Source organism: Schistocerca americana, chromosome X (genome assembly GCF_021461395.2).
Source record: "Schistocerca americana isolate TAMUIC-IGC-003095 chromosome X, iqSchAmer2.1, whole genome shotgun sequence".
Classification (NCBI taxonomy): Eukaryota; Metazoa; Arthropoda; class Insecta; order Orthoptera; family Acrididae; genus Schistocerca; species Schistocerca americana.
Genome location: NC_060130.1, coordinates 818,439,768 through 818,464,611, shown reverse-complemented (window position 1 = coordinate 818,464,611; position 24,844 = coordinate 818,439,768). Strand labels below are relative to the sequence as shown.

Genomic DNA, 24,844 nt, shown 5'->3' with positions numbered 1-24,844 from the left:
CATCACACACGTCCATGCCCGAGGCAGGATTCGAACCTGCGACCGTAGCGGTCGCGCGGTTCCAGACTGTAGCGCCTAGAACCGCTCGGCCACTCCGGCCGGCAGAGATATTTACTCTATGGTTGCGTTGACACTTGTTCTGTGTGTGGTGCCTTCCTTGTTTCTCCTCTGTGAACCGAGCTATTAAATTTGCTTGTACATTTTTTCTTCCTTGCATTTGTGCCTTGAGAATGGCAGGGTGTGCTCCTGTCGAAATATCGGCGGTGTTCGACGACGTCACCCGGCAGCAAACCCGTAAGTTATTTGAACATTCGATTCGCCGGGAAAAGTTAAGGTCTCACAATACCGTCATTGCACGGTCGCAGCTCGATTTTTTCCTCGGTGAAAACAAAGATTCCGCGAGTACCCGCCGTAGATATAGACGTACAGGGACACTATCTCGGCAGACCGGTGCTGACGGGAGCGGGCCAGGCCCGATCGGGCAGTTTCTGCAAAAGCGCTGCAGAGGCAGAGGAAGCGGGACACTGGAGGAGTGGTGGCGCATTTCTCACATTTTTCGGAGCGGCGGTAGACAATGGGCGCGACGCGCCGTACACCTGCCGTAGCGTGACCTCGGGTATATTTGTGTTCATTTGTGTGGCGCGGCGCTGGCAGGGGTCCGCGGCAATGCGCAGCCGCGCCCAGTGCAGACATGGGCGCCAGAGGCAGTCGCCAGTGGCGGCAGCCCGCGCGCGCCAGCACAGGTCTCGCGCCCCCGCGCCAGCTACTCTGCCCGTCTGCACGCGCGCCGCCGACCGCCGGCACCTGGTGAGTACCCACCCTCTGCCTACTTCTCCTATCTTTACCTTCACTCTTTTATTACTAAAAATATATGCGCGATTCGTGTCGCTTCTGCCAAGTCCTATAGGATTCAGGCGCCAAAATCGGATATATCACTCTTCGAGTCAGTGACAAGAGTGTATCGTGTTTTAAGACGAACTTCTTCGCTTAGGTGACGACGTCGAATATATCTGGAGTTCAGAGTCGTGTTTTGTGTTAATGAAGGCAATAGAGTGAAAGAAGCTGCACAAACCGTCCATCGGCGTGGGCCCTTCGAGCAACGTGGAGTGTGGTGTCGAGCTTATTGGCCTCACCTGAAGGACGAATCGTAAAAAGTGTTGCATTTTTCACTCCCTGAGCCTCTAATTCGACCCACCACTGGCGTGGTAATCGAGGATTGGTTACCTGTTGTCTGACCATCGAAGTATACGCAGTGAAATGTTGGTGGGTGAATGAATACTTTCTTTAATGTGTTCCATGAAGCGTCAGCTTACTGCAGAAATAAAAATTACGTGTCTGTGTCTTATACTTAATAATCTGCCTTATGTGGTTTTATTGTACTGAGACTATAACGAAACTGAGATTTTGTATAACATTCAGAATGTTACTTGAGTGAAGACACTAACTGTTGAAATTGAAGCACTTGGGAATGAGAATTATCTCTCGAAATACATCATGCTCGACACGATAAATTTATCATTAAAATTTGACTGATAACAGTAGCATTTATCGTCAGTTGAAAATAATACAGATGCACTCTTTACTGCGAACATTCCATGACTGACAAAGAAGAATTAAATTTATTTCCGCAAAATGCGTTTCCCAAGGTTTCACTTTATTTGCTTACATATAAAAATGAATCTCTGTGAACACCTTCCAGACCCGCAGCTGCAGTTAGTTTCAGAAACCAATAATGACTGTGCACGTGCTCAGAAACGGTTAAAAACAACTACATCACGACATTGAGAGTCTGTGAACAGACGTACCCAGACCATAGACCAGTAGACTAATACCAAATACGAATAACCAGACCCTCTGCCCCACGTGCATGTATGTGTGTTTGTGTGTGTAATTTAGAAAAGCTGCAGTAAAGCTAAAAATCTGATGTACCAGCGGTATCAGAGAGGAAGATGGTCATATATTGTGTTTTAATATGCTAAAGCACTAATTGTCTATCAAAATGGTGATGGAAAAGGGAACTATACAAATACCAAAAATTAAGCGGTTTTTTCGTGTGGCAGATCGTTAGTTAATAACCGATAACCTGTTCTAACAGACAGAACAGTACAGCGAAATCGGTTGATATCGCCATGGGTAAAACGGTTCATTCAGTGTCGATTAGGCAAATTTTTGCCGATGTGGATAACGTTCTGAAGTGTTTTCCTGACTTATACTTTTCTCGTTTCAGGGAAATTTGTAAACGCAAAAACACTTTTATGGGAACATTTTAATGAATACGTACTGCTACATTTCATATTTTACTACTAAATAATTCGACGTACGTAATTTCACCTGCACAAAACTGGATCAAATGGGTGCTTCATTGGCTGACGATAATTTCTTAAGAGCCCGGCCATGGCATTCTCGATCCACATTTGTGTTCATGTATTTGCACATAAAAATTCACTTGTGCAATTTACTTTTGTTTGCATCTGTGAAAATAGTAGAGTGACATATTAAGTTTTTGGAATTAGAAACACGTTGCTAATATAAGGGACATGATTACTGTGTCACTTTCATCAACTGTAAATGAAATAATCTTTAAGCTAAATTACATGCGTAATATTGATTCAACTGTTTATCTTCTGTTTTGTAATTCTTATTTATCGAGCGGGTGTGGAAACGACATAATAACACAATAAGCTTACTGAACAACATAAAATTACCACAGTACGTATATGGTAGGGAAAGGTATAAGTATTTTGTATATCGTCTGGTTTCATGTGTAAATTGATACGAACCAGATCTCAATATGGGCAGCGAATGGATGATTTTTTAATAACCTACCAACAAAATATTTCAGCTTCTGTTTATTTTATATTCCATCCACTTCATAGTAATAACTGCGATAAGTGAGAATATTTTAAAGCTAAATGTAAATATGTGCGTCTGTGTAGGAATTTGCTTCTAATGTTCTGTTAGCTATAGTTTTGTCCGCAGTGGTCTTGTATTATATACTACTTGACCCGAGACGTAATTGTCCTAAATTTAAATCATTATTGAGCGTTAGTAAGTGATACAATGATTGTGTGACAGTAATTTAACAGCCGTTCAACCTTAATAAACTTCAACCAAACGATATCTAACATTAATAAATGAGAATATAGTTTTACTTGGAGTAAATGAATTTTGAAGAACAGTTTAAGGAGAAAGTGGGGGAATGGTTCTTTTGAATGATAATAATACTTGATATTAAGTTTGGCCATTGTAATAAGTGTCAGTACCATTAGACGCTCCAAATATAGATTATGTAGTAAAAAGGATGATTAAAAATTCGCGCTCTTAAAGACAGATTACGGATCTTCAAAATATTTAATGTCAAAAGTAAAATTCAGTCTGAGGTTTATTTTGTGTACTGACAGTTACAAATCAAAGGATATCCGAACCACATGAAACCATTTACGGCACTATTGCATACAGAGCATCTGAAATTACTGTTGTTACTGTATGGTCTACTTTGTTTACTGTCACTGAGTAATAAATCAACCCCACAGAATCATTAGTTTTGTCATTTGGTGATTAAAAGTTGTCAAATGGCTGATTAATGAATTACTAATTTTTGTAGCAGTTAATTTTAATAGAAAATATTGCTGAGAAACTGACAACAGTCGGTGTAACTGAGTGCCCCTCCTCCCACATTTTTTTTTACAGGTCCCTCCTCACATTATTTGCTCGCACCCAAAGCTTTTACACTATTCTCGGACGACGTGCAATGTGATCTTCTTGCAACTCCAAATACTAATCAACTCGCAAAACTCTGCTACTTCATAGTCATAGCAATACAACAGCCATTGCCGTTATGGGTGTAGACTAGACGCAGACTACTGCTTCTTCCTCACTAAATAGTAAAATTACTCTGTCAACTCATCGGCAAGTAAATGGATGCCATGAAGACCGGGACATTAGTTGCAACCTCCGCTACTAATCACTCACAGTGGAAAGCTATTGTTAATACGTATTATTGCACGCTTGGTGAAAAAACTGTGTTACAGATTTGAATGCAAACAATCTCTCGACAGCAGAACTTTCCAGGCTTCGCCGAACCTATGATCCCTCTCTGTTCAAACGGAATAAAAAGAAGGAAGGCTAGCGTTTAAATTACCACTGACGTCAAGGTCTTCGGAGACGTAGAACTAGCTCATTTGAATAGTGTAGGCACAGTATGAGATATTTCGAAACGAATAAAAAAAACCCTACATTGAGCCTTTGAGCTTAACGAAAATACTGAAAATGGCGAGGTAAGGAGTAGAATTCAGAATGCCATTTACTTTAAACTCAGGAAGCTATGAAGCTGTGAAGACATTGATAAACTGGAAGCCTTCTTTCTGCGTATTTTACAGCAGAGGTGTCCAGCCTTTTAGCTGACCAGGGCCACATTGGAAGACGAGTATTTTTGGGCCGCACATAATATACTTAACCCAAACAACAAAATGTTCAAATGTGTGTGAATTCCTAAGGGACCAAACTGCTGAGGTCATCGGTCCCTAGTCTTACTACTTAAACTAACTTAAGCTAAGAACAACACACACACACACACACACACACACACACACACACACACACACACACACACACACACCCATGCCCGAAGGAGGACTCGAACCTCTGGCGGGAGAGACCCTAACAACAACCGCTGACCAAAAATAAAAAGAGAAAGAGAGGGATGGTGTAGATCAAGTAGCGTGTGTCGTGTCGCGGGAATTTCAAATTGGAAGTAATCAATATATCATAACTTTAATAAACGGAAGTTTATTAATTTTTTACCGATTGTGTGATTGATGCTCATCTCTAGGGCCGCACTGATACTTCCTTTGGGTCCCATGCAACCGATGGGCCTCGTGTTTGACACCCCTGTTTTACAGTGTAATCCCCCTCTATGGCCTTTTATTGTCGAAAATGTACAGCAAACAAAACTTTACCATATACGTCTAATTTTCAAATGCACCAAGTAATTTTATGATCCACTCAAACGGCATTCTTTAAATATTCGAATACGAGAGTAAATATTCTTTGATACATAGATATATGTAGAGAGCTGTAACCAGTCAACTTGGAAATATCTTTCTGTATTTTCGTTTACTAGTTTCCGAGCACGTTCAGTTTCATCTTCAGGCGATGCATGTAAATCTTACGTATTCACGTTTCTAGCGTGGTACTGGGTGCTAGAGGTTGAATATGCAACGCAGCATCACGCTCAAAAATTAAATATATGACTTTAGCATTCATCATGTGAAGATGAACCTGAAAACTAGTTAATGATAATAAAGAAATGTTACATAGGTAACTGGTGGCAGCTATCTGGATCTATATTTTATTTATGTACAGCCACTGGGTTCCACAGGATAACATTAGCTTAATAAATGCTCTTTACTCTACTTTAATACTTCCTCGTTACTTACCACATTTCGAAAGCTTCTAATCTCTTTTTGACTAAACTGTTTATCACCCATGTTCCACTTCCATACTTGGCTACACTCCACACAAATACTTTCAGAAAAGACTTCCGAATACTTAAATCTACATTTGATGTTAACAAATTTCTCTTCTTCAGAAACTCTTTTCTTGCCATTGCGTGTCTACGTTTTATATCCTGTTTCCTTCGGACATCATCAGTTACTGCGCTGCCCAAATAACAAAACTGATCTATTACTTTAATTGTCTCGTTTTCTAATCTGATTCTCTCAGCATCAGCTGATTTAATTGGACCACATTCAATTATTCTTGTTTTGTTGTTGTTCATCTTATATCCTCCTTTCAAAACATTATCCATTCCGTTTAACCGCTCTTCCAAGCTCTTTTCTGTCTCTGACCGTTGTTACAATGTCATCGACAAGCCTCAAAGTTTTTATTTCTTCTCCCTGATCTTAAATTCCTTCTCTAAAGTTTTCTTTAGTTTCCTTTACTGCTTTTTCCTTGTACAAATTGAATTACATTGGGGATAGGGTACAACCCTGCCTCACTCCCTTCTCAACCACTGCTTTCCTTTCATGTCCCTCAACACTTATAACTACCGTCTGGTTTCTGTACAAAGTGTAGCCCGCATCTCGTGGTCGTGCGGTAGCGTTCTCGCTTCCCACGCCCGGGTTCCCGGGTTCGATTCCCGGCGGGGTCAGGGATTTTCTCTGCCTCGTGATGGCTGGGTGTTGTGTGCTGTCCTTAGGTTAGTTAGGTTTAAGTAGTTCTAAGTTCTAGGGGACTGATGACCATAGATGTTCAGTCCCATAGTGCTCAGAGCCATTTTTTTTTACAAAGTGTAAATAGCCTTTCGCCCCTGTATATAGGAATTGGCATTTATTGTGATTCTCGAATTTATTATCTTTGTAACAGGTAACCAAACAACAATGCAGAGAACTACGATCTACGATGTGAATTTTTTTTTCTTCCGAATCCATGGTGGTTTCACTCAGTAAATGATACGTTGCTGCCATAGTCTTCAGTTCTAAGACTGGTTTGATGCTGCTCTCCATCCTGGCTTGCCTGTACAGATCTCTTTATTTCTATACATCCACTACAACCTATATCCACTCGAACTTGCTCACAGTAGACAAAAATTTTTCTCCCTTTTCGATTTTTAATACCTACACCTCCTTTCATTGCCGCATTAGATATCCCTTGTTGCCGTAGGATGTGTCCCATCAACCTGTCCTGTCTGTTAGTGAAGTTGTATCACTAATTTCTTTCCTCCCCGGTTTTTTTTAGTACTAATTCATTAGTTATCCGAACTACTCGTCTACTCCTCAGTATTGTACTATTTCGAGAGCTTCTGTTCGCATCTTATCTATACTGTTTATTTTCCAAGTTTCATTTATTTTATCAACAAAAGTCCAGAAACTGTTTGTATTTGCTTCTCAATGCTTTCTGCCGTTATCTTAAAATCTACAACAGCGTATTTACTCAGAAATTAGCTGTTGGTGCGTGGCGGAGGCTGCTTCTGCTACCATTGTGCTTTGACCCTTTTCTTATTTCACCAGTGAATGATGCGTCGGAAGAACGACTGACAGTAAGACTCTATATGATGTCAAATTTTTATGATTATTCTTTCATGGTAATTTCGAGACATACACGTGGAATGAAGTAATTCGTACCCTGACGCTTCTCGGAACATAATATGTCTGAATTTTAACTGTAAACCTTTCCCGTCACGCACAATGCCTGTTCTGTAGCCGTTACCATTGGAGTTTGAATAACGTCATCATGATGCTGTTGTGCTTGCTAAAAGAAACCCATCACGAAATGCATCGATCTTCTTCGCATCTTCCCTATCTCCTCTGTTACCCTTAAACGGTAATTTTTCCAGATTGATGAGCAGTACTGAAGAAACGGTTGAACGAGGAATTGCAAGCTACTTTCCCCGTGGGTGAATTGAATTTCCTTGGGATTCTTCCAGTGACGGTGCATTTGCATTATGCACAACATATAACCTGTAAACGGGACATTCCAAAAATAGAGATATTTTCAGACATAAAATTACACAACTTAATTACATGCTAAATAAAAACACAGACATAGAATACAATATGGTACTGATCACAATAATTTTAACAACTATTTTGATGGGAAATCTGTCAACAGTCGTCATATAACATTTGAACATAATCATTTCAGCTAACGGCTGTCAATAAATTTTAATTGGTTGCAGTTTCAGTTTCGACAAGTTATCACTGTCACAAACTGTTAATTATAAATGATGTGTATGGCTGAATCCATGTAGATATTTTACATTATCAGTGTTTATTACAGCACCTCTTATGTATACTTGATAATAACAGTTAGTAGAAATTGTAATTGCAGCAAATAAAATTTTATGACAGCCATAAGGGAAAATCTCACCGATTACACTTTAAAAATTTTTGGTAGAGTTCATATTTTTAGACACATAAAACAGTTTTGGAAACATTTGCATATATTTTTAAATTAGACAACTGTCCTAGCATTTTTCAGTAGCTACATGTCAAATACCACATTATCATTTTTATTCCTTTTTTAATTACACATAATTTACATTATGTAATTATCAATGACTTGTAAGTTAAGGAGAAACAAGAAAACAAGACTTGGTTTCATAAAATATGCTGATTTTTAAAAATCTTTCTCTATTCACTGCACACACTGAACCAAACCACAAAATACAAAACTGTACCCTAAGTAAAATATACGTCATTAGTTTGATTGAAAAATCAGTATACGATGCGTATGGATTATTTAACTGGTGAAGTGTGAAATAAATATCTATTTTTACGAAGTGGACTACAATACTTTTACCATGTACCTTTCATTCACTGATGCAACGAATGTAAATGTTGCAGAGATTCTTTAGGCATAAATACATTGATATCAACAAAAGTCGAAGTGTAGGAGTTTTTATTGCACAGCATCTTACCAATTTTTCTGGGTTACTTTTAGCAGTCAATAAATACATAGATAATTTATGGTCATGAAAGCAGGAAATGTGGCATAATAACTAAATACTGAAATCTCAACAGCTACTTAAAAGCCTTTCATAGCTATTTTTATGCAAATTCAGTTAAAATTCTTGCTTTTATCATGAAACAATTCTCTCAACAGATGATTTAGCCAAATACCAGTGTGCATACACAGCTGATAGCCCCTTCCCTACAAGGGCTCGTCTTATTGGACTTTGGACTATGTTTTTCAGAGTATTTTCTAATTCAGATATGTCGTCTGTATTCTCATCCTCGCTGTGGTACGTCAAAATTTTCAATCCACATACGAGTTAACGCTTATACTCTCATGAAGTGAAATATAGCATAATAATAATAGTCAATATTCTTTTCCAAACTTGTAATGATAAGTTACAAGGTGAAAAACGCCTTGGCAGACATTTGAATAATGTCTGATTGAACTGATAAATGTTTAGATCACAGTAAAACCAGTTTTCAGATTTAGATTCTGTGAAACTTGTTTTTAAAAAAAAATGCCATTATACCAGTGCATACTTCATTCATCACTACCATTATCACAACCAGTTATTTTTTCTATCGACTAATAAGTCATTTTATCAAATGTGTAAAATGCCTCATATACTAATTTAAATTTGGTTCACCACAAGGTCTGGAATACATATGAGCAGAGAAATGCGAGAAAAATAAGTAATTTCTTTCCGAGCCACGACTGTCATTAAACAATTTTGTCAGATATCGGCGTTCTATAGATGCTGTAGTTCAGATATACAACCCACAAAAACATGTAAATTACCATTGTGAAGCAAAAGCACTGAAAATAATTTTATAGTGAATGCTGCAATTCAAATTTTGACTCGAAAGTACGAGGGCGTGCTGACAAGGAATATCACCGAATTGCAGCGTGTAACATGCCGAATTTAAATCCTTCGGAGAATGAAAGCTGTGAACGATGATGATAGTATCGACATCAGTAATGTGCGCCTTTGGTTGATCATGCTGGTAATGAAGTTAAAGTGTGTGGCAGAGCTCGGAGTGGACGACCGCGACCGGCAACCGACAGGACCCATCGAAATGGGGTTGATAAACTCAACCGAGAAAATCATCGGACAATACAGACACAGCTCTCAGGTAAGTTTGGCGTATCACGAGAGCGTATATAGGCCATTACTGCAGAACCGCGGTACTGAAAACTGTGTGTACAGTAAGTGCCCCAAAACTCAGAGAAGAGTGGACATCTGCCAACAATTACTTTTGCGTTTTGAACGTAAGGGTTACTGATTCATTAACAACAATCTGACAGGTTGTGAAAGCTGGGTTCATCATTTTGAATTCGAAAACAAGAGAACATGAATGGAGTTCGACCACAAAATATCATCGACGCCACAAAAGTTCAAGAAGGTGCCATCAGCAGGCAAAGTCACGCAGAGCGTTCTGTGATGTTCAAGGTGTGGCGCATTTGCGATTGACGCCTAAAGACACCACCATAAACTCTGCAATGTACTGCGCGCCCTCAGAAAACTGAAAGCACGAATTCGAAGGGTTCGTCCACACATGGAGCACCCTCTCATCAGCACGACAATGCTAGATGAAAAAATGGCTCGGAGCACTATGGGACTCAACTTCTGAGGTCATTAGTCCCCTAGAACTTAGAACTAGTTAAACCTAACTAACCTAAGGATATCACAAACATCCATGCCCGAGGCAGGATTCGAACCTGCGACCGTAGCGGTCTTGCGGTTCCAGACTGCAGCGCCTTTAACCGCACGGCCACTTCGGCCGGCTATGCTAGATGACACGCAAGCGCTGCAACATCTACAACAGTCCGACGCCTTGGGTTCACTGCTACCGATCAAACTCCATACAGTCCCGACTTGCCTCCATCCGATTTTCATCTGTTTCCAAAACTTAAAGAACAACTTTGAACACTTCTCGTTGACAGTGATGAAGCGATGCAAGCAGATATGAGGTTGTGGCTGCGTCAACAAAGCCAAACGTTCTACAGTGACGGATCAGCACTGTGGTATCGCGTTGGGAGAAATGTGTTCGTCACCAAGGGGACTATGTTGAGAAATAAATATGTATACATGAAGAATAAAAATGTAAAATATTAATAAAGTTTGTTTTATTTAAAATAGCAACGGCCTTGCAGCAGTGGATACACCGGTTCCCGATAGATCACCGAAGTTAAGAGTTGTCGGGCGTTGTCGGCACTTGGATGGATGACCATCCAGGCCGCCATGTGCTGTTGCCATTTTTCGGGGTGCACTCAGTCTCGTGATGCCAATTGAGGAGTTACTCGACAGAATAGTAGCGGCTTCGGCCAAGAATACCATCATAAAGATCGGGAGAGCAGTGTGCTGACCCCACGCCCCTCCTATCCGGCCGGCCGAAGTGGCCGTGCGGTTAAAGGCGCTGCAGTCTGGAACCGCAAGACCGCTACGGTCGCAGGTTCGAATCCTGCCTCGGGCATGGATGTTTGTGATGTCCTTAGGTTAGTTAGGTTTAACTAGTTCTAAGTTCTAGGGGACTAATGACCTCAGCAGTTGAGTCCCGTAGTGCTCAGAGCCATTTGAACCATTTGACCCTCCTATCCGCATCCTCCACGGAGGATGACATGGTGGTCGAATGCTCCCGGTGGGCCACTCGTGGCCTGAAGACGGAGTGCTTTGTTTAAAATGCTTCCCCAATAATATCACTGCATTGTGAACAACTGTAATGCAATAGAAGGGGGTTCGGAAAAAAATTTATCAAATCAGTAGCTAGCGAAAATAACTGGAGCGAGTAGTCTCAGTATAACATTCCCTGAGTTCTGTAACGAGGTTGTAAAAGGTACCATTCCTACTATAGAAATAATACACAAAACAGTCTTTCTTTCGTTAGGATGCTGGTATTTTTCATCGTTCGTACCCATTTTTCTGTGTAACGGTGCTTAAATATCCAACTTCTACGCTTATCACAGTTTATTTACCAGTTAAAATTGTTTAGCTTACGGACAACGCCATGTAACATGGTCCAACGTTACTTAGCATTATTACGGGAAACAAACTTCAGCTGCGTCTGAACAGTTTAATGAGTCGCCTGTACTTCAATAAATTTTACTTCTAACCAAAGGCTGGCTTACATTATGAGCTTTCATTCAGTGTTCCCTTCCCGTTCCTGAAGGTAACAGTTTTTGTATCTGTGGTCTTGGAATGTTCTTATTACCTTATCTGGCTTGCGAAAGGCCGATGCTCAGTCCCTGCTCCTGCCTTACAGCAATGGCACAACCTTCAAAACTTATACTCGAAGCTGCTCTACTGTTTTAAATTTTCTTTCCGTTTGCAGCACTGTGATAATCTGTCTTATGGGTGGGTAAACTTGATTCTTTGGTATTTAAATTCATTTTTTCCAGAAGTAGTTTTGTCTGTAGAAGGTGTTGCTACTTACTCTGTTTCGTCCTATTGTAGTTGTTTCCCTACTATTCTTTCTTTTTTGTGTGCAGGGGGCTTACGTCACTTGCTATTTGATATATGGTATCACTGCTTGTGTAGGGTCTTCATTTTTGAACTGTTGTTAATATTCTACGTTCTGTTCTACAAAAACAATGGTGTCGTTCTGCAAGCTCTTATCTCGCATCACAGAATTTAAAACTCTAGTATAAATCGTATTAGTCCCTTTTATATAAACATCGATATGCCGTTTGATTGTTGAGCTTTGTAGTGATCAGTTTTAGTAACTTATTCGACTACAAAATCAGTGCGCCCACTGGGATGGGTACAGCCAGTCCATAGTAAGTAGTAAGAATCGCGCACTTACTTTATCGTTAAATTTCTTACACAGAAATAGTTCATGGTGAAGATCTCCGTTTGTCTGAAAGAGCATGACATATGGCTCCTTCATCATCTCAGTCGTCCAGGACATTGTGGGCGGATGAGAGCATCGACAGACTACAATATGAAAAGAAGTGGTTTGTCGTATTGAAAGCCCTAGATTTATTTTCCTAAACCCGCGCTAAGCGCTACGTCAGAAACATAGTGACATCTACTGTGAATTCAATGTCAACAGTCACAGATGTATCCTGCCTCAAGCTGTTTGTTACACTAACTAAACATTTTTTGTACGTTTTAGCGCGGGAGTCAGAGTGCTGATAGAAATGGCGCTTCTGTTTATAAAATTGAAATTTAGCGGTTCAAGGTAATATATCTAAGACAGTTTGCTTTGCCTAATTCTCTAAAATTTGTCTTTAGTTTACTGTCTACCTGCTACATAAAGAAATGCGGCAAACAGTTTTTCCCAGTTGTATTAGAAACCTCAAAGACATGATACTAGGACCACAAGGTTGTAATGGAACCATATTTGCACTCTTATCTATTTCAATACTAGGAAGAAAGTTAAATGTAATTGTAAACCAAGGCATTTGATCTGATGCCCGTGTTTCGTCCACATAATCATAGAAAATTGATGCCCAACTTTGTACTGTGTGCCGTTGGAGAACAGGAGTTGGCAAGAGGAAAAAAGGGGGGAGGGGGGGAACTGGGCACAAAAAAATGGTTCAAATGGCTCTGAGCACTACGGGACTTAACATCTGCGGTCAACAGTCCCCTAGAACTTAGAACTACTTAAACCTAACTAACCTAAGGACATCACACACATCCATGCCCGAACACACATACACTGGGTGACATTAGTTACTTTATCAGACATACGTGGCGTTACAGAACGATGGCGACAAACTTTGAGGGGTTGTAGAGAGTGTCTTGAGGAACAAATTGAGAACAGGAATCTATGTCCGGAAATGTCATCCAACGACGCTGCAAAGCGTCCACGTAATAGGAGCCAGCGCTAGGCCATTCGGCAGCAAACATGATCTTGCACTTTACAGACCGTAGGTAGAAAATCTCGCAATGTATCTGACAGTATCTGGTTTTAGATGGCCCTGGACGTTTCACCGCCTGTCACAGCAACACAGTAAACCCCGCTAACAGCAGTGACAGCAGACGGAAAAAACAAACAAACATGGTAGAAACACAGCACTCATTCGTAGTTTGTCTCGTGCTGTTGTACCGCATCATGGAGAACTTCACTTGGTCCGAGCAGCACAATATGCATGTCGTTCATGATGAGGCGAAAGTAAATAGGCACACAGCTTTGCATGTCTACCGGCAAAGACATCAAAATAGGCATGAGCTACGCCATTCTATGTTTCTGCCTACTCATCAGTATCTTGGTGAAACTGCTGGTTTCAGACGTCAAAACGGTGGAGGTTGTATGCGAAGCAAATGCACACTACGAATTGTAGAGTATGTATTAGAGATATTTGACGCGGACCCATCTATAAGCTGTAGCCCTACGGCACACACATCAAAGCAACCACATAGCGGTTTGGATGGTGATACATGAGGACGGAAGGCTTCCATTACATTTTCAGAAGGCATATGCGGTGACGGCCCAATATATTTCTTCGTGTGAGGAGTTCAGGCAGTGGTATTTGCAGCTATGCACCACGCAGCCGTATTGTCTTGTTCACAATAGCTATGCAACGTTCGTTCGAGAAATGCTGCCGATATTACTGGTAGGTAACACTTGCAGTCGGTTTACTTACGTGGTTCCAGCAAGATGAAGCACCCACACACTTCAATCGAGCTGCCACAAACCAGATTGGACAGATATTTGGAGATCGATAGACTGGTCGAGATGGCCCTGTAACTTGGCCTCCTGACCTCAGCCCACTAGATTTTTTCTTGTGGGTTCGTCTGAATAATGTGGTGTACGAAACCCTTGTGGAGTCTGCAGAAGACTTAGTTGCAAGGATGCATGCAGCGTGTAAAGATGTTCGCACCGTTCCTGGTAGCTATGTGCGAGCGGATCAGCCATTGGTAGCCAGATGTCAGGCGTGCTGCGATGTTTTGAACGGCTTCTCTAATTTTATTTGATTTCTTAACAGTAGAATAAATAGTAATGTTCACTCCTCTGTATTTTATTGCTACTTTCTTCACAGTTCGAAAAACGGTATTTTACGGGGCTATTTTAGTTCAAAAAATATAAAGAGTGATGTAAATCCTCAGGGTTTCTTTATTGACATAAGCAACGTAGACGTTATAAAAAAAATTTCGGCTCATAGCTACCGTTCAAAGGCGCATAGGAAGTTGCCACACTCGCGCGAAGAAACAATTAGGGAAATCATGTTCTTCGTAAAACTGGTTTTGGAAAGAATGGAATTCTGCACAAAAACGACCAGGATATGCTTTTTTCTTTCTTCAGAAGTAATTGAGGCCGAGGCTAACGGTTCGTATGCAAATTTCACTAATGAACAAACCAGCCCACTATCTTTACAAGCAGCGGTTGGATTTATGTAATACAAAATTGACAGCGGGGCTGCACCTACAGATGATCCCTGGGAAAAAGAATTTTATGGTAAGTATGGTCCCTGATGACTTACATCAGAACATTCCCAGCTGTAAACAAATGATCTTCATGGAACCTGGCGGGTATGTAGAGAGATCAACACAATGCAGTACTTATTATTTGGTTTTTGCCCAATTTCACTTTTACGTGGTAAAACACACTCCATAAGGGAATTTGGCATATAAGGTTCAGAGGGAATATCTTTGCTACCATGACATAAAAAATATGTGCTTTATGTAAAGGTTGAGGCGTAATTAACGTTCTCGAAAACTGTGCGATCAACTTTTGTAATAATTTGAAATTCTGAAAACTATCCCACCATCATTTATTAATTCTGGACCGTTTGTTACTACACAAATTAAAGAAGCTTTCACGCCACATTCATCCGTGTAGGTTGAACCTAGTTTCGGAAACGTCATTTTTGGAAAATATAATCTACACAGCTTGCTGTCGGAATATTTTCAAAATATTAAATTAAATTATCTAAATGTCCGTTCTTTTATTTTTTTTTTTTTTCCTTGTTGACCAACTAGGATCACGTAACGACTTCAATTTTTCCAGTACTCTGTCTTCTCCATATGTTGTCTTTTCCTTTGTTCTGTCCATGTTGTTACCGATTTCTTATTTCTTCTGCATTGAAGGCCTTCTAAATTTTGTATTTTGTTCTTGACAAGATTTCTGTCTGCTATTTCCGATTCTTTGATTTTGTTTCTTTCTATATCTTTCCTTATTTCTGTAATCCATGCTGTTGTCCATTCCTTCTACCAGAAATGCAGGACTGTTTCTTTCTTGAGCCTGTTCTCATTCATAGGGTGGAGGTGTCCAAAAATGATTAATTTTCTTTTCCCCATTACTTCTGATATTTTGTGTGCATTTTCGTAGATCTCCTCAGTATTTGTCACTTTCCACCGATCTGCAGTTTGTATTGCACACGTTATTTTTCCAACCATCCGTCTTTTAAGTAGCTCTATTCCGTCCAGCTTATAGTTCATTGTTAGGCATTCACATGCATATAAACATTCTGGTCGCACCACTGTGGTATAATGTTTTAGTTTGGTTTTTCCGCCTAAGCATTTCTTGTTGTAAATATTCTTTGTCAAACCATATGCTCTCTCCATTTTGTTAGCTCTTAAATGTACTACAAATTTTGCTAGTCCATGCTGTTGTATAGATTCCCTAAGACATTTGAATTTACGTACTCTCTCTATTTTACCTATTTGTGTTTCTATCAATTTTGGTCCATTTTTTATGTTTGTCATGAATTTTGTTTTCTTTATTCAGCTGAAATTTTGAGACCAGTTCTATTTGATATTTCTTCCAGAAGATTTATTTGAATAACTTTGTTTGTCAGATTTTCTGAAAGTATTGCAAAAGCGAGGCCTTGATTCCATTTGTTTTCCTCCCTAGAATTATTGGTTCAATTTTGTGATTCTTAAGTTCCAATTTCCAGATCCTTACAATTTTTTTTCTAGAACGGAATGAAACGGTAAAGGTGATAAACCATCCTCTTGTATAACACCAGCTTTTATTTGAAATTTCCGAGAGAGTTATCTCATAAATTCAATTCTAGATATTGTGTTTGTTAGAGTTTTACTGTAACACAAAAATATGTAATGATTTTATCTATTGTCTTTCTGTGTACCGAACCAAATGTATCCTTGAAATCAATAAATGAATGTGTTATATGTTTGTTCGTTAAGCCTACCTGATATTCTCCCAATTCGTTGTCTACAGTTGCTACCACTCTGTCCAGGAGAATTTTTGATAGTGTCTTGTATGTCACTGCGAGAAGGGACACTACTCTGTAATTGTTGACATTTACTTTGCCTCCCTTTTTGTGCAGCGGGTGTATTAACGCTATTTTCCTATCTTCTAGAATCTTTTCAGTTTTCCATATTTTTTCAGAAAGCAGTTGTAGATCATTTACAATCTTTGGTTAGAACCATTTTAATAACTCTGTTGCACTGGAGTCTTCACCATTGGCTTGTTGTTTTTGAGTGATTTGGTGACGTCATGAATTTCTTGTTTTGTTGATGGGAAGTCTTCCCTCAGACTTTGATATTCCTGGAAATTCCAATCTAACTGTAGGAACTGGTCAGTTGAAGAGCCTGTCAAAAAATGTTGCCAGTACGTCTCTGTTTTCTTTACTATTGAATCATATTTTTCCATTTTCATCTTTGAAACAAATAGCTACTGCTTTGTACGATTTAAGTACGTGTTTATAAGTCTGGTAAAGATTTATAGTACTATTTTTGGTAAAATTTTCTTTTATATCTATGCGCTGAGTTTTTTTTTCAAATGTTCTATTGATTTTTCAGATTTTTTAGCGTTTCTTTTCTTTGTTTTCGGAATTTTTCTAAACGTTGTTCTTTTTTTAAACATCTCCATTTTCGACATTTCTGAACTTTGTTCTAGTGCTTCTTCACATTTTTCATTCCACTATGTCTTCCTTTTATTATTGGCCAGGCCTAAAATTTTTCCTACAGCTTTAGTAATTTGTACCTGGAGTTCATGCTATTCACCTTGCTTTGTTGTCTAAATTTCTTTTCTAGATTTTTCTATATTTTCTATTGTAATATTAGCTGTAGTGGAGTTTTATCTGTTTACTTTCTTCGTTGTAGTTTTTTTCTTTTTTTTCACTGGGGAGGAACAGTACTTCAGTCTCAGAGAGATAATGATCTCAATCAAATTCCCAATTTCTGATTATTTTAAAGTTCATAACTTCCATGATATGTCTTTTAGAGATGGCTATGTGATCCAGTTGAAATTCTCCTAGGTTTGGGTTTGGAGATATCCAAGTTTTGGCTTTTCTTGGCACTTTGCGAATGTATATGGACATCAGTTTTAACTAGAACATTTTACGCATATTGATAAGTCTGTTTGTTCTGAAGTGTACTGGATATGCGCCTATAACATTCCTAAATTTCCTTTCCTGCTCAACCTGCATGTTGAAGTCACCGGGAAGTATTTTAAAGCTGTGTTTTGGTATGTTTGATATTTAGAACTCTAAAAGTTCCCAAAACTGATTTACCTTCTGCAGATTTCTTCTTTTATCGTCATTTATAGGTGCATGACAGTTTATAAGCGTATATCTTTTATTATTTTTAATTTTATCCACATTTCGCAGCTTCAGACGTGACTGTATTCAGTACACTGGAAGTGTGAATTAACAAACGCCTTCATCACAACTTTTCGTGTTTTATTAAGTACGCGATGCATTTCGAACCCTGTGGGTCCATCATCAGGTGTAATTTATCTTAATACATGCTTTATTCTTTCTCTTGAATGAGGTGAAATGCATATTCTTGTCATGAAAAGGTTTGGTGTTAGGTTGTGAATCTCGTAAGTCAAACGCGGAAAATAAGTGCAAAATATTGGAAGAGATGAACAGTGTAAACTTACCAGATAACCCAAGAAAAGCGTTTTTAACGTTTGAGCAGCAGCATACATTCTTTTCTCCATCGTTTCTGTACGCATCACTTCATTCAAGAGGCACATTTGCATACACATGTTTGTAAACACTGCACAGATGTTTTTGTACATGGCGTGATCAAAGATGAATTTATTCGTAATGCTAAAGATATAATAATTAAACAAATGACATATACAGGAAACAACTTTACAATAGGTCTTTAAAATTAATGAAATAACTGTGTCTTGTGAAATCTGTTTGTTCATTTAACATAGATTCTGGTTTTATGATTTTGTGGAGGTATATCTCCAGTTGTTGTAGCAGATTTAGGGTCTTACCATTGGCTTAATTATGTAATACTATCAAATTGTTTTCTAGATTGTTGATGACGTGTTTCGTTTCCAGCATATGTTGTAAAATGACTGATTTTTCGAAGTGGTAGAGCCTGAAAGCAATTAAGTGTTCTTAAAAACGGGTTTTGAAGTTTTCATGACAGGGATACGCATTTCACCTCATTCAAGAGAAAAAATAAAGCATGTTTTAAGCCGAATTACACCTAATGATGGACCCACAGGGTTCGAAATGCACGAAATGCACGAAAAGTGTTGACTGAAGACGTTTGTTAATTCATACTACCAGTTTTTATTCTTGTTCTTTATTGTTAACGTACACAGTCTTTCTTCTTCCGACGAAAATTCTGTTATACTATCTGCAGTTCTTTTGTTTACACAAAATGCTGTTCCAAACATTGGTGTGCTTTCCATTATTATTACTGCTGGTTTCCCTTTGCAAATTCTGTAAAGTTGTGTGCCAACTACATTCTCATCTAAGAATCTCGTTTTCTGCGCTGTTAAGATTTGTATATTGTCCTTCTGTAGAAATAATTTCAATTCCTTGTGTTTCCGGATTTTCAGAAGAGAATTTACATTTGATATTCCATAGCAGTGCTTCTTTTTGAACTTCAGCTCAGAAGGATTTTCAGTCCAGCTCTTCACCGCAAATGCTGACTCCCCAGAACCCTAGGTGTCAATGCATTATAAGATGTGATGGTGGATTCCTCATCAGAGTTGCTAGCAGGGATGGTGCATCCATTGTGCGAACTTTTGGTTTTGCGATCTGAAGTTGTAAACTGTATGCAGTAGGAAATATAGGGCCATCCTTGAATTCCCAAAATAAGATCGGGTTGTTAGTCTGGTATATTACTGGTTCAGCCGCCAAGAACATGTGGAACAGACGCTGTTGGTGTATCGCCGCTAACATGTGGAACCGTCGTGCCCTGTGTCCACTTTAGCCTTGGACAAGAGGCTGCCTCTGTCGCCAGCTCCGTCGTACCGAAGTTTATCCTGACTTGTAACAGGCAAACTTGGAACCTTTAGGACCCAGACTGGCGGAGTTTTATGATCGTTTTATATTTTAAATTTCTTTTTAACGTTTTAAATTCATATTTTTGTTATTTTTGTTTTTGCTTTTTAGTGTACTGTTTCACATACGTGTATTTAATTAATCGAAAAGAATACGTAACTGATTATTATTTACATCTACATCAGTACTCCGCGAGCCACTTTCGCTCTGTGGTGGAGTGTTCTGGTGCCACTAGCTGATCCCTCCTTCCCTCTTCCATTCATGAATGGCGCGTCGTAAGAATGATTGTCGGTAAGCCTCTGTATAATCTCCAATTTTTCGAATTTTTTCATCGTGATCATTTCGCGAGATGTATGTGGGATGAAGTAATACGTTGTCCGACTCTGCAATAAACCTCTCCGTGATGCACAACGCCTTTCTTGCAGCGTCTACCACCGGAGATCGTTGAGGGTCTCTGTAACTTTCTCAGCCGGCCAGTGTGGCCGTGCGGTTCTAGGCGCTACAGTCTGGAACCGCGTGACCGCTACGGTCGCAGGTTCGAATCCTGCCTCGGGCATGGATGTGTGTGATGTCCTTAGGTTAGTTAGGTTTAAGTAGTTCTAAGTTCTAGGGACTAATGACCACAGATGTTAAGTCCCATAGTGCTCAGAGCCATTTGAACCATTAACTTTCTCATGTCGACTAAACGATTTCGTGACGAAACGCGCCACAATTCGTCTATCAGTCCTAACTGGGAAGGGTACCAGATTGATTAACAATACTCGATAATAGGTCGAAAAAGCGCCCTGTAAACCACTTCTTTCGTGGATGAGTTACATTTCCTCAAGATACTTCTTTTGAATCACAGTCTGGCTTCTGCTTCACCCACTATTTGTTTTATGTGGTCATTTCACTTAAGGTCGCTTAGGATAATTTCTCCTAGATACTTTACAGTTCCTAGCGGCTCCAGCAATTTGTCATCAGTAGTGTAGTTGTACAGTAGTGGATTTCTTTTCCGATGTAGGCGCAATACTTTAGATTTATTTACGTTCAGAGTCAACTGCCGGAGGCTGCACCATTCAACATTCTTCTGTAGGTCATTCTGCAAATCGATACTGTCTCCTGGCCTTACTACTTCCTTATAGGCAATCGCATCATCAGTCTTAAAGAGCCTCCGACGCTTTCTACTAGGTCATTTGTATAGACCATAAACAGTAAGGGTCCTATCACACTTCCTTGCGTTACTCCGGAAATTACCTTTCGATTTTGTTCCGTTAACAGCAAAGTGTTGTATTCTATCTGCAAGGAAGTCCTGAATACTTTCGCAAATCTGGTCCTACACTGGGTAAGCTCGAATCGAAACCAGCTATATTACATATGGATGGGTGTAGCGTGAAAGTTTTTTTCATTTATGTAGTAAGTTCTCTTTTTCAGAATTAATTAATGGTGGTGCAGTATGTTGCAAAATTTCAGATTATTACAAAAGCTGGTTATGTAGTTTTTAAGAACGTTAATTACGTTTCAGCTTTTACATCAAACATATTTTTTATATATCACGGATTCGGAGATGTTCCCTCTAATCCTAATAAGCCAAATTACCTTTCGGAGTTCGTTTCACTCCTTGAAAGTGAAACTGGGCAAAAACAAAATAATACGTATTGCATTATTTTGACCCCTTTACACATCTGCCAGGTTTCATCAAGATCGTTTATTTACACTAGGGAATGTTCCCTTCTAATTGACGTAGATCAATTATCCAAGCGACACGAACGGGAACGGCCACGTAATATCTGCTCCAGGGAAGCCAAATGGTCGATATGTTTTATTGAGGAAATTCTGCGAAGGCTTAGAACATATATAAAGAACGCCACAAGCAGAACGCTTGTACGACCCATTCCTCAATACTACTCAAGTATCTGCGATACCCAGTAACCATTTCACTGCCATTTGGATATATGAGTCCCGCGATAGATTACAGCGGGAATTTGCTGCACGTTATTGCTATGTGTCATGTGTCAAATATCTTTGTGCACAAACTGTTTCACGCCGCATCACAATGAGACGATCGATGTGACTGTTACACCAGATATTCGAATTTGCTTTTAACAATAAACAGTTTGTCATTTGGAAAAATCTAGTGAAATGTCAATTATTTGTAATAATAATTCGATCCAAGTTCTCTTATGAAAATATGCAGAGTGAACATTAAAAAACAGACAAGCTGCAGGGTCATATTCCTAGCTGGAAATGGAGGAAAAAAGTCCTATTAACATGTGTCCGTAAATGCATCACTGCCACGGTAGATGGCGCTGACGAATGAAAGATCCTAGACTACGTGCCGTGTGTTGCTCTTGTGTTGCAAGTTGTATGATGACGCGCACCAGTGATTATTTCACAACGCCTCGACGGAGGGACGTATCTGGACTTCCTGGGGAATATTCTACCTGGGCTGTTTGAGAATGTGAATCTGGTAGTACGACGGGTTATGTCGTTTCTTCATGACGGAGCACCATCCCACATCCACAATACAGTTCGTCAGCAGCTCAACGACGTTTTCCCCGCACGTTGGATGGGGTGCGGAGGACCTGTAGCATGGCCTGCAAGATCACCGGACTTATACCTCGTGGATTTTTACTTCTGCGGGCGTCTAAAAGAGTTGTGTATGCTGAACAGCTTCCTGATGTGCAGATCGTTCAATAGCGTGATCACGGCTCCTGTCCCGCTCTCCGGAGAGAGGCCAGAACGTGCGAAAGAATGCGGCAATCCTTGATGCGACGTGTGGACGCGTGCATTGCATGCCATGGAGGCCACTTTGTTTTCTGTTGTGGCGTGGATGCGATGTAGCTCTGTACTGTGTCGTTACATGCATAGCCGGCCGGGGTGGCCGAGCGATTCTAGGCGCTACAGTCTGGAACCGCGCGACCACTACGGTCGCAGGTTCGAATCCTGCCTCGGGCATGGACGTGTGTGATGTCCTTAGGTTACTTAGGTTTAAGTAGTTCTAAGTTCTAGGGGATCGATGACCTCAGCAGTCAAGTCCCATGGTGCTCAGAGCCATTTGAGCCATTTGAACCTGACTTCCAAACCGTCCGTAAAAGGGCGTAGCACCTCTTTTATTTTCTTAGGTCAGAAAATACGTCTTATACCTCGCCTTCCCAAAACTCCGCTGTCCTGGTGTTAGATATGGGCTGGATATAGCGTCGCAGAAAGGGAGGAATACGGTCGGTGGCGCATCACACGATTTTGCAACATTTTGACGTTTTCTTTACTTGGTGAACGCTCAACTTCTTATCACGTGAGCCATACCCGTTCTTTCAGAACACATATTTCAGATGATTAACTTCAGAATTCAAGTGCTCCTCGTCAGAAATAGTTTTTGCTCCGTGTACCAATGAATTTAAAACTGCCCTCTTTTGAACTGGGTGATGAAAACTGCGAGCGCTAAGATATAAATGATTGTGCATCGGCTTGCGTTACACTGAGCGACAGAGGCGTCCATTCTACTTTCGTTGTACCATATCATGTAAAACTGGCAGCCTTCCTTCTTTCCCAGTCTCTACAGTGAACTGGATTGTGCATGCTGTTCATATGTTCAAGGAAATGCTCAACACCTACTACGTCGTTTGACCAGAATATAAACGTGTCGTCCACATAGCGATAAAATGAAGATGGACGAAAGGGAGTCAAATTTAAGGCACGCTCCTCAAAATGTCCCATTAAAAAGTTGGCTGCTGGTGAGGACAACGGAGAACCCATAGCCATTTCCGTCCTTCAGTTCATAAAATTTATCACTATACAAAAAGTAGGTGCTCATCATAATATGTCAGAACTTTATCGTTTCCGGAGGAAAATGTTCTACCAACAGTTTCAATGTGTCCTCGACGGGAACTTTTGTAAATAGTGAAACCATATCCACGCTGACTAAAATATCGTTTGGGACAACTCTAATCTGTTTAATTTTCTCAGTGTGCACCTGTGAGATTTTGATGTGATGCTCGCAGTGGCCAACATCGGAGTCATTAACTTAGTTAAATATTTGGTTAGCCTGTAAATAGGAAAACCAATAGTGCAAACAATTGGGCTCAATGGAATACTTTCAGTAATCCGTACAGCCCGAGATGTATAGGAGCGCGGGCCTAAGATTTTTCACGACATCCTCTGGCAGACCAGAATTCTTCAGCAGTTTCACTTTTTTTCTGCTGTAGAACAAAGTTGGTTCCCGATGTAGGCATTTGTACGTGCCGTCCTCCAACAAAGATGCCACTCTGCTGTGATATTCAGTTGGTTAGATGGTTGATTCGGAGGAAGGGACCAAACAGCGAGGTCATCGGTCCCATCGGATAGCGAAGAATGGAGAAGAATGTCGGCCGGGCCGTTTCAAAGGAACCATCCCGTCATTTGCTTGAAGTGATTTAAGGAAATCACGGAAGACCTAAATCAGGATGGCTGGACGCGGATTTGAACCATTATCTTCCCGAATGCGAGTCGAGTGTGCTAACCATTGCGCCACCTAGATCGGTGTGACATTCAGTATTCAGTAGTATTAAGAACAACCGTGGCATTTCCCTTGTCAGCCGGAAGTACCACAAGATCTTCATCTTTCCGCAATAGAAGGTTCTCTGGCCTAATTATCATTCTGTCTGTCTGCTCCGTTGTCGGCAAACATATTTTTTCCCCTTCCGGGTGATTGAGGCATATCACCAAACGTTGAGCAGTCTGAAAAATTTCCATATTTTCTAACCTACTTCTAGACTGTCTAGATAATCACAATCAGTTACATCGTTCTTGTGCTGTTTGGGGTTTCTGTCTGTGTCTTGTGGCACATCCCGACTTTTGCCTTCCTCTGTTGTTAGCTTACAGTGGGAATTTTGAGTGGATGAAGTATTTGTAACCGGGTTATGAGGTACATTATTTGTATTTTGCATTACGCTTCCGCTATCTATGTTATTGGAATACTGTTTGTCTAGAACGGGTTATATGGCAACTGAGTGTTGTCTTTGTAGCTATTTCCTTGTGTATCTGCGCTGTACGTGTACCACCATATGTGAACCGTATAGGCATTATGTATAATTTGCATTTGCTATAGTCATATTTTAAATGTAATTTTAATTATGTGTTTTGACCTAGTGAACTGTTTACAGGTATTTATCTTTTTTTGCTTCTTGTACTGGTGTATCGACATGTCTATCAGTTCTTTGTTTCTCGGTGTCGTGAGATCCATACGTATGGGTATCACTGAAGTGCT

At 40.0% G+C, this 24,844-nt stretch overlaps 1 protein-coding gene across 10 annotated transcripts in view; it reads left to right on the top strand.

The window, feature by feature from the left end:
- The first annotated feature begins 705 nt into the window (after window positions 1-705).
- The window catches only part of LOC124555503 (bestrophin-2-like), a 674,041-nt gene continuing 649,902 nt past the window's right edge, over window positions 706-24,844 (top strand). For 9 of the 10 annotated variants that reach the window (XM_047129429.1, XM_047129435.1, XM_047129433.1 and 6 more), the window contains exon 1: window positions 706-807. The gene's annotated coding sequence lies outside the window, so the exon portion shown is untranslated. The remainder of the gene's footprint in view (window positions 808-24,844) is intronic. The other variant, XM_047129430.1, reaches the window with a different exon arrangement.